At 43.7% G+C, this 10,891-nt stretch overlaps 1 protein-coding gene across 4 annotated transcripts in view; it reads left to right on the top strand.

The window, feature by feature from the left end:
- Positions 1 to 568: 568 nt before the first annotated feature.
- The window catches only part of LRRC3B (leucine rich repeat containing 3B), a 57,281-nt gene continuing 46,958 nt past the window's right edge, over positions 569 to 10,891 (top strand). Inside the window, exon 1 of one of the 4 annotated variants that reach the window (XM_085538358.1) lies at positions 569 to 959. The gene's annotated coding sequence lies outside the window, so the exon portion shown is untranslated. Of the gene's footprint in view, positions 960 to 1,016; positions 1,501 to 10,891 lie in introns of those variants that run through there. The other 3 variants (XR_001553153.3, XM_085538359.1, XR_014942954.1) reach the window with 3 other exon arrangements.

Here is a 10,891-nt window from a genome sequence, read left to right as displayed (position 1 = left end):
AAAATGAAGACGATTCTTTCCCAGATCCTGTTTCTGAAGGCACTGTCAGTGGGAGACAGCTCAGACGAACCCTTCCTGCACAAGGTAAATGGGAAGTTCACTTTTCATAGCTCACATAGAGAAGTGCCAAATGAAGTCTATTTGAGTGACAGAAAACCACTGGTAATGTTCCATCAAGCCTAATCTGAATGTTCATTTCACAGAAGCACCCCTCTGGGTTAGAGGATAAGCCCGCTCTTGTAAAATCAAAGCAGGGATTCTACACATGACCGTGGCAAAGTGTTGCTTGGGTTAGGTGCAGAGCAGGCTCGTTTACTGCAGCCAAAATGGTGTGGCAGCAATTTGGCCAAATCGAGTATTATCAGTTGGCAGTAGGAGTTTAAATTTTTATTCTTTCATTCACATTGGATACGCAACAACCCTTATTCAGGATCTGTGGAGGAACTGGGAAGGCAACGGGGCGAGAGCTGGGGCACCCCCGGGAACCTCCCCTCACACCAGCCCCGGAACCTGCGAAGAGAACCCAGAGCATCCCGGCCTGGAGGGGAGCGGCATCCCGCCGGCATCACCGCTCCGGGGGAGCATCTCCCTCCGTGCCTGCGGGAGCGCAAGGGGAGTCTCCTCCTTCCCTCCCTGCCTCCTGCTCTGCTCTCTCCTCCCTCCCGCTGCCTACAGCCGCAGCGCAGGGCAGGAGGGAGCGGCGGCGGCGGCAAGGCAGAGCCGCCCGGCCCGGCGGAGGCAGGAGGGCGGGCGGGCGGTGGCTGCTCCCCGGCCCCGCCGCCCCGGCCCCGGCCCCGTCTCGGCCGCGCCGCCGGCAGGCTCCGCCCGGCGCTCCCATGGCGCGACGGCTCCTTGCCAGGTGAGGCTGCGCTGCCTGTTGCGCCGCGCCGAGCGGAGCCGAGCCGCACCGAGCTGAGACGCACCGCGAAGTTTTGCGGGAGGCACCGCCGCTCTGCGATGTGAGTTGCGGGGTCCTGCGGGCACGGTTTGGGGGAGGCGGCACCACGAGAAAAGTCGACGGGGAGGGAGGGAGGCGAGCAGCGCTGCTACTGATACTGCTGCCGCTGCTGCCGCTGCCGCCGCTGCTGCCCAGGGGCTGCCGTACTGTGCCGGGGCTGGGGCTCAGCCGAGGCAGCGAGGGAAAGGGGGAATTAAGGGGCGGAGGCTGCGGGGAGTGGGGCTGCCACTCGCAGCCCTGGGAAGACGAAGAGGGGAAGCTCCGATCCCCGATCCCGAAAAGCAAAGGAAAAAGCGCCCGCCGCCCTGCCCGGGTTTCCAAGGCGCCCGCTCATCGCCGAGGTCGCGCCGATCCGCATGCGGGCGGCGGCTGGGGCGCGGAGCGGAGGGAAGACGCCGTTGGTGTTGCCGTGGGATTTTTCCACTTTGAGACCTACCCGGACCAGTTGCTACGGAGCAGGCGGCGGTGATGGGGAGGAGAGCTGCTCCCTCCGAAAGCGAGCAACAAATGGCAGCGGGGGTGGCGAAACTGGCCATGGCCAGGTGAGCTGCACCGCCCGCAGCCCCGTAGGGCAGCGGAGCGGGGGGCGCTGCGGTCTCCGGGCGCAGCCGCAGCCCCCCAGGTGTTCCGTGTGCGCGGCGTGGGGCTGCGGGCGGTGGGGAACCCCCGGCGGAGCACGGCCGGGACCTTAGAGCGGCACGGAAATGTCAGGCGGCCGGCAGAGCGTGTGTGCCGGGTGCTGTGCGGGTAGCAGCAAGATGTGCCCTCGCCTTTCTGGGAATCTGTGCGTCCAAAATTTCCCCTCCCCAAAAATTCAGGAGGTGTATCGGATGTGCCAGCGGGAATTTTTCTTTTCCTTCTTGGCTTTTTCCCTTAAAAATTAGAAGATTTTAGAGAATTGGTCAGAAAATCGCGAAGCCCTTTAGGCTGATGGTTATCACCCAGTCTTGCTGAGCGTCCCTAGAGAGCAGAAATGGTGTGATTATGGAATGAGAACAGTCGGATAACTTGAGAAGCATGGAGAAGCCAACTCCTCACAGAGTCAGAATGAAGACCGAGCAACCAACATATAGTGTTTGTCTCAAAGAAATGAGCCCAGAGGTATTTCCATACATATGGAAATGACAAAATAAGAAACATGAGAGGTCTGAAAATATTTAAAAATTAATAACAATGACAAATAGTTATAAATTTGTCAAGGAAAGAAAAATGAGTGTTTTTAGAGCTTCAGACTCTTCCTAGGATGGCCTCATCTGAGTGCTGAACAGTGGCAGGGAATAATTTCTTCTTGTGGTAATCTATCTAACAATTTGTGCATTTAAATTGCAAGGTGTGTGTGTCATACAAAGCAGTAACTGGAAGGCTTTGATACAGGAAACTACTGCGTTCCGTTGGCTTACGTGTTGCTATTTTTCTTAGCAATTTAATTAGAAAGGACAGACACATAATGGGCTTCTGGTTTGATTTAGAGGGAAAGAAGAAAGTGATTAAGCTGTAGAATAAACTAATTTGCAAGACCTTTGCTGCATTCAGAGTCTAGTTTTCTAGTCAAGTTTCTGTATCTTACTTGGAATTAACGCTAGCGGTGTGATTGCTGAGCTGGTTCTGCAGCCGTCGCTTCTGTGAGTTGCTGTGGGTTTCTGCGGGATCACTCCTACAGGTAGTACTACAATGACTTAAGGCAGAAGAATTGGCCCCATTGCCAGACAGTCCTGCACACAGTGCGCTGAGGGAATGTGCCTCTTGGCCCTGATGGGAGGTCCCTGGCTGTGGTAGGGGAACAACTTGGGTCTGAGTTTGAATTTCTTGCATTTATTCAGCTATTGCTGCTGGAGTTACCACTCTGAGGTCTGCTGTAAAGGAGCACTGCCTATTGTGAGCAGGGTGAGCTTTCTGTGGCTCATTGTGGCTTTCCTTTGGCTTGGAGCGAGCTGAAGCTGCTCAGCATTTCAGAGAATAGGACCAGAGTCATCAAGGAGGAGGATCAGATCTGCAGCTGTCAAGAATCAGCATGTTTTGTCTCAAATTAGTTAAAAAGAAATATCTTTTTAATAGTTGTAGATGTTTCCATGGGAGCTTTGCTACTACATGAAAAGAACAGCAAGGTGTTGTGGTTTGCCTCTGCCATGTGCTTGCAGGGTTTTATTTAAAGTCTTTTGGAAGAGAGGAATCTTTTCCTGCTAATGCTGAAGCTATGTTAGAACCTGGCTGGCTACCTTCAGAACAACCACATCATAAGACAGCTCAGGAAATAATCTCCCAGCAGTGGAACTGGAGCTTATGAAACTGGTCTTCCTTACAGTGCAGACTTGGGTGTCAAACCCCAGAGAAAATGCATTGCTCTACTACAAACCCACCTTTAGATGCTCACTTTCAATAACAAGGCTTCACTTCTAAACCTTGCTTTTAAGGAGTTTCATGTTACACTATTCCAAATATTTATATGCCTCAAGCAAGGGATTATCTCTGTCAGGAAGGATTCAAAACTTTTAATGAAATGAATCATTTAAGAAGCAGGAAAATGTAGGAATCAGTTGATGAGGTGGACAAAGGAAGAAGCATTTCTCAGTGTAGAATATTGCGGGTTTGATCACTTGCAGGATTTACGTGTAGCTACCATCCTTGTTGTTGGTTGCATGTGAGTTCTTTGGATCAGTCCTGACTCGAGAACGCAAATTAAATCAGTGTTCTGTGCCCAGCAAAATCATCCTTGTGGTTTTGCTTCACCCAGTGATTTTTTTTAGTAGGCACGAGAACAACTCTTACAAAGCTCTGAAATCCAGAAACTTATAATGCAAAGAGAACCTTATTTAAAAAAAATACTATTTGAGCCAAGAATAAATTATTGGAGTTCATGGAATGTATAGCATTTACCTTGGCCTGTTTGACCAACTCTTTTTAAATATTAGCTTATTTACTAAAAGTCATCTCCTGAAAGTGCAGACTGGGTTGGATACTTCAGCACTGGTATGAATCAAAAGTTGATACATCTACAGGAACTCCAAGCAATAAGGATATATGAAGTTCTCAGCGCACTCAATTATTTTTAGATAGATTACTGTCCATAAGTGCATGTATGAGCAAGAGTGCCTTCTGGTCTTAAATGCAGTGTGCTGCAGGTGAGGTAGCATCACATTCAGAGGTCCTCTCTCCTAGCAAATTTAAATTTCTGCTTCTAGTTTTAATCCAGTGCCTTTCCTTAAAGAAGTCTCTGTACTTCTGCTGTTCTGGTGCAGTGTGTTGGTCTGGGTGCACACTGAGGGAAAGCAGTGCAGTGTGGAACTGGTTCTACTCTTGGCTTTGGTTGTGCTCATGCTCTGGATAAGAAGTTGCCAAACACACTGTGTAGGAGGTTCTTGTTATTTCATAAAGATTAAAGATGCATCTTCCTAATGAAGGTTTCTGTGGTAGTTGGTGTCCATGTGTCCATATTTGCTGTTGATGTTTGACATAGTTTATCCCTATTGATGAGACTGTGTTTGTAGCCTATGCTGCTGTGTGTTTAACAGGGACCTAGGCTGAACTTGGAACAAAACAATACTTACTGCTGCCGACCAAGAAATAACTTTTATTCCTGTCCCCTTGATAATTAAATGCTCTATCAAGTTCCTTCAGCAAGCAGGTTTGTTTTTAAGTTAGTTTCATTCTGTACTGACTTCAGCACTGGACATGGGGAAAGCCTTTTGCCATTTGGATTGCTACCCCTCACCCCAGTCTTGCTTCCCATCAGCAAGGAAGTGTCAACGGTAGCTGTATTAACGTTTTTGTGGATGTTTCTTTTCTTTGTTTTTTCTCTCTGGTGAACTTCTTAAGGATGAAAAGAAGCGAAAAGAGAGAAATGGGAACAGACAAAGTAGGCCAGATGCCTTAGAAATAGGAGAAAAGCAAAAGACAGCAAGGAAAAAAGCTCCAGGTGAATGGTTGAGTTGAGCCTTTCAGAAGGATGAAGCATTTGGTGTTACTGTAGCACAGCCCTTTGGTTTGGCTCGCTGCTGCACTGGGGCTCGCCCAGAGACTTTGGGGAAGACAATGTGGTTGGGCACATTTGCGCATTTACTTGTTTTCATTGAGCAGGAGCCTTGCTGAAGGAATAGGCTGAGCTTTCTGTGCCTCAGTTTCACAGACCGAGAGGAGATAAAAGTGCCTCTTGAGTAAATGCTGCTGGAAAAGGGCCTTTTCAGAGAGACATTCAACTGAGTAATTGGAATTTTTACTTAAACGGAGTTGAAAATTAGCACTACAGATCTTTATGTGCTTGACCGTGGTTTACCTTTGCTTTTCAGGATCAATCCAAACACTTTGTGTGTGTTAAAAATACATTTCGTCCCACGTTAATAGCAATTTTGTAAAGCCGCTAACTTGTCCTTTGAAAAGAAGCAGAAAGTTGAACTCTGCCTGCTGAGTAGTGCTGTAAAGGTACAGTAACAAGAGAAAGGGAGAGGTGAGAGGTGTGAGTGATAGCACAGAGATGGATTGCTGCTCTAGCTTGGAAGTAGGAAAGCAAATGGAAACTACTTAATTATTTAAGGAACAATAAACAGTCTGATTATACAGTGAAAGGGGAGACAAAAAATAAACAGAAATCTATAAGAAGGAAATAAGGCACAAGGAAAGTAGAATATGGATGGACAGAGGGTGGGCTTTCATTGGGAAAATGCAATCTGTATAAATCAGTGTAGTGCAGTGCTTCCATAGCAGCCTGACTTCTCCTCAAATGGTGGGAGGAGTGCAAGACAGCACATTCTTCTCTTAGGGGTCGCCTCATGTTCCTGTTTTTCCTTTGGATGCTCAACTGCAGCTAATAGGGCACATGTTTTAAGGTGCGTGTGTTGCTAATAGTCTATCCTAAGAGGTGATGTAGGTGCTCTTTTAATGGTGTTATCATTTTCTCTTCTGTCAAAGTTGCACATGGAAAGTATGTGTTTCTTATTTTCTTTCATCTAGATTGCAAATGTATCACTTGGGTAGGACTTGCTTCCATATATACTTTGTTGAGAAACACTTCTGTAATAGTTAACAAGTATAAACTTCTATATGCATGTGAAAAATAGGCAGCAAAAACCTTTGGACATTCAGATGAATCGATGCTGTTTACTATTGCAGAAGACATCTTAATTAAAAATAAACAAAAGCACCGGGTGTGCAACATTTGGTTCCTGCCAGCATTCTTCCTCCCTAAAGAATGGAATTTGTAACTATACTAAGAAAAAGAACTGCAACAAAACCTTCTGTGAGCATTCTCACTACATTGCATGTCATTTAGTGAGCAGTGGTGGTTGTATATCTGGTTGATGATATTCCAGCTTATGGATATTAAAAAGAACACACAAAAGTTTAAGCAACAGATGTTAATGTTACTGAACTTAGAACCCATTTGTGGTCCATGTTGAATAATGACAGTGGATTCATTTAGACTTCCATTTGTTTTTTCAAATTCTTCATCTAGCAGTACTGAAGTATTGCGTTAACTTTACAAAACCCCGGACTTCTCATGTGCTGCTGAAAACAGTCTGAAGTTGCTCTGTTGTTGTTGTTTTGTTTTCTTTTTTTACCTAAAGTTGTGGGTTTTTTTTTTGTTTTTAAATATGTATCTTCTATTTCCCTTTGTCTGGGCAAAATGGTGTTTGCTAAGAAGAAAAAAACTGAATAAATATGTACAAATTTAGGAGGTCCAGAAGAAACTAAAAACTCACGGGCAAAGGCTACTCAGCAGGTCAGGACTTGATAAATCCAGGACTCTCTCTGTCTTATCAGCACGAGTGGCCAGGCTTTGCTGCTATTGTTTTTTCTTTTTCCTTTTTTTATTGTTTCTAGAGGTGCTGCAAGCGGTCTTTAAAATTTATTGTTATTATTAAACATAATTTATCCTTATTAGTGTCAAAAGAGAGATTGAACCTTGGTTCCTTCTTCCTGAAGTGAACAGAGTGCAATTGCCACTGCAACCTTCATGTAGTCTGACAGAGTTTTTAACCAACCATTTTGCCTTTGTTTCCAGTGTTGTTTACAAGTCCTTGTGATGAAAATTGGTTGCTCTTTTTAACAAAGTTCATAATAGAATATTACTGTTCTCACATACGCATCATTGCCAAGCTGCAGCAGCAATAAAAGGGAAAGCACATATCAGAGGATATCTGCTTTCAAGTACTCATTTTTGGATTTTGCTGTTCCCTGGATATGTCTGGTGTTGTTCTGAAGATAATAGTACGTGGATCTTCATTCTGTCCTGCAAGAATATATCCTCCTTTTTATAGCTGAGAAATTCCAATCTGTATCAAAGAAAATGGTCAACATGACTTTGTGAAGAGGGATATGAGTGGATAATTGTCCTTTTCTAGAATCTTCAAATTAAGAATGAAACAACTCCCCAAACAGCAGATCACGGCGTACCTTGGAACTTTGCTTGTCACCTGTCAAACACCACAGATGACTAAAGCACACAAGTTCAAATCGAGTAAAAACATCTCACCTTTGATTTAAAAGCAGTGCAGGGATGAAATTATACACTCAGAGGACAATCTTTCCCCTGTGGGTGAGAACTGAGGCAGCTGAGTGGAGATGCTTTGCCTGTGCAGACCAGATTCTGTCTCCTATTCTTGTTCTAAGCATTGTCATTGAAGAGTTAATGGTTACTGTTAAGAGATTCTATCGGTCACTCACTGTTTCTAGAGTCTTTTGTGGTTTTTGCCCTTTGACAGACATCACTGTATATGTATTATGCTCATCATTTTCATCAATTACATGGTATGTTTATTGGTAGCTCTCATGCATAAATAGTTGTTTCGTTAGAGTAGGAGATGACAGGATTTAAGCGTGTAAGAAACCTCAGTCTTTGGCTCAGAAAAAAAAATTGTGATGGATACAAATGGTATTTCAATAACTTTCGATCCAAAAACTTTTCTTGCAAAGCGACACGACTGTTCTTCTTGCCAGTCACGGCAGGTGCTCCATCTGTACAAATACTGCCTAATTTGAACCAGCCAAGCTGAACGGGTTTTTTTTCCCACTATCTGCCACATTCTCAACAAATTTTCTCAGTTCTTTAAACAAGTGTGAGGCAGCAGTGTGGAACAAAATGGACAGAGGCCAAGCAATTCCCTTAATTATAGCAGTTGTGTGGTTTTGTGTTGTTTTTTTTTTAACACGTTGAACAAGAACCGTCAACTGTGCAGTGTCAGTATCATTGCAGCTTCCCTTGGTGGTGTGCAAAAAAAACCACCACTTACATGAATCTGTTAAAGATTGAATCCATGCTGTTGCATCATTTACTATCATCTCAGCCCCTCTCATTGTCATGCTGCATGAAGAGCTGTGGATGTATCAGCTGCACGCTGCTCTTTTGATCCGGTTTGCGTGGCAGTAACTGATGCACTCCTTTGCCTTCTGCCTGTGCTGCCCAAGAATGGTTCTTTTTCACAAGTAATAGGGATATTTGCTGTTACACCTTTGCCACTGACTTCAGTTCACAGACGCGTCTTTATTTCTTTTTTTCCAGGCAAAAAGCTGCTGTGCTTAGTGCCTTTATTGTTATGGAATCAGACTGCAGATTGGATACAATCAACAATTTAGTTATTTAGTTATTTTGCATAAATTTCAGTGTTAGTTTGAGTGAAAACACCGTTCACAATTAGAATGTTTGTGTGGCTGTTTCACTACACACAAATGTACCTCTAGAAACTCTACCTTCTCCAAAGAATGTAGAGAAATTCTCTCCATGCAGTGTCATCTCTGTGCATTTTCTTCTCTTTATTTTCACTGTGACATGCATGACTTGCCAAGCAATGCCTTGGTGATAAGTAAATTGCTTTAAAAAGTTTATGGCTGTTTGAGTTAGCTTGGGAAGTGATTAGAAAACCATAAGGTGAATGAGGAGTCTGCAGGTTGCTCAGTTCCTTTATTTTCCTCCTGCTATAGAGATGCAGAGCAGGTAATCGGTGGTTTCCATAGGTTCCCAAAAACAGTCTTGCTGATTTCAGTTACTGTGTCTTGGATGTCTGATGTTTTAACAGAGCAGTTTTAATCATGCTTACTAAAGTTACTAGTTTTTAATTCTGCTTCTAAAAGATGTGCATTGCAGCTTTGAATCCTACGTAATCACTTGGACTCATGCAGATGGACACGAATACTCTTAGGCTTGTAGAACAGTGCTTTCCACTTGCTCCATGCAGCATCAGTCACACTTCAGCAGTGGTGAGGGGGGAACAAGAGGCTGATTCTGTGACCATTTGCCTTTCCATTCACTTGTCTCCTGTACCAAGGCCTTCCCAATTTCTGGTGTATCTGCTGTTTCCTCACTTATATATATACGTATTAGTAGTATCTTTCTTCTAAAATATTTGAAGTATATGGTTAAAAATGCTGATGAATTCAATGGTATCTGTTTTGTATCCAAATGTGTAAATGCAGATGGGATTTGTATGCAGGAGCTAACCAAGCTCTGCTGGCGTGGAGTCTGTTTCTTCATTTTGGAGCACTCAATTGCAGGTAAAGAACAGTGACAGCATAACTTCTCAGTGACTTAAATACCGCAACTGACAGAGATTTAATTGGTAAGGATCAGCTATTAGTGAAGTGCAATTCAATATTTCTGCCTAGGGGAAAAAAAAAAAAAAAAAAAAAAAAAGCATGTTTGTTTTTAATTGCAGATAATGAGCGTGTTGTGGTTGGTCGGTATGAGTCAGTGCTGGCTGACTGCTGAGGTGAAAGGTTTGTGATAATGGAAATCAGAGACTGGGGAAGGGGGAACTTCTTGATACCAGCAGTCATCTGCAGTGTTGTCACCCACACCCTTTGCTGTTCATGGAGTTCCCTCCTGGCACTTTTGGATAGAAGGCTTGCTCCTGGAAGTAGTTGTTTTGCTCTGAGAAATAGGCTCTAAACTGTATCCCTTCTGCAATATAACTTAGGCTAGACACTTTTATTTGACAACTTAATAATTGTACCTAAGCTGCCTTTGAAAATATTTTGTGCTTGGATTTTATTAGACTTGAATGTATTACTTTCTCAAAGGATTTTTATAGTTCTTAGTAAATAAAATATGAATCTGGAAAATATATATATATATATATAAAAGGGAAATTAAAAGTAAGTGTTCTTTGTCCTAACTTCCCAAACAAAATCAATAGAAAAATGTGCTAATTATATTCTCCTTTAATTTCCACACCAGAATAGGAAAAAAAGAAAAGCCCCTATGTGTAAGCCTTTTGAAACCCGTTTCCTGTGCCATAGCCTTTGCCTTTTCCGATTAGAGAGGAACACTGTATTCCTCAAGAGTGATCAGGAGAAAATTACTATTCAACAGCTGTGATAACCAGTGAAACATGGGACTGAAAGTCAAGTAACCTGCTGCTCTGCGGCAGGAGTGGTTCTGGAACCTTGATTTCAGTGTTGCAAAGGAAAATACCCTCTGTCATCACAAGGGTGATACATCTATCAATATGCCAGAGCACCACTTCAAGGCACACTTCTTTGCTTCAGGGGCTCTTCTTGGTGTTGGAAAGCACACCTTGTGTCTTTATGCTGTGCTGTAGTTCCTCTTCCTGGTGGAAGCTTTTACTTTTAGTTGAGTGTTTGACCTCTAAGGAAATATGGATTCATTTGAATAAGGAACTTGATTTCTTTGCCTGTCCAGAATAAAAACCACAGCACAATCACCAACCAAACTTAAAAGCCAGCCTCTGACAGCTATAATTAACCAGATGAGAAGGGGTTGTTGTTCTTCAGTTTCGTCTTAAATTTTTCAGGCTTGGTGTGACATGAAAGGACAGTGCTCTCTATGAAGAGCTGAGAGGGATGTACCAGGTCAAACATCTGCCTAAGCAGGCCTAGCTGAAGAAAAGGAGGGCATAAATATCAAGGCATTCTGAAGCATTTTCTGTTAAGTTTGCAATTATTTGGCAAGAAATAAGTGATAAAATATCCTGCTAATGCATTTCC

This window comes from Coturnix japonica, chromosome 2, assembly GCF_054131305.1.
Source record: "Coturnix japonica strain WE chromosome 2, WE-NBRP24, whole genome shotgun sequence".
NCBI classification, from domain to species: domain Eukaryota; kingdom Metazoa; phylum Chordata; class Aves; order Galliformes; family Phasianidae; genus Coturnix; species Coturnix japonica.
Note: the sequence above shows the minus strand (reverse complement) of the source record. Positions and strands in the feature narration are given on the sequence as shown.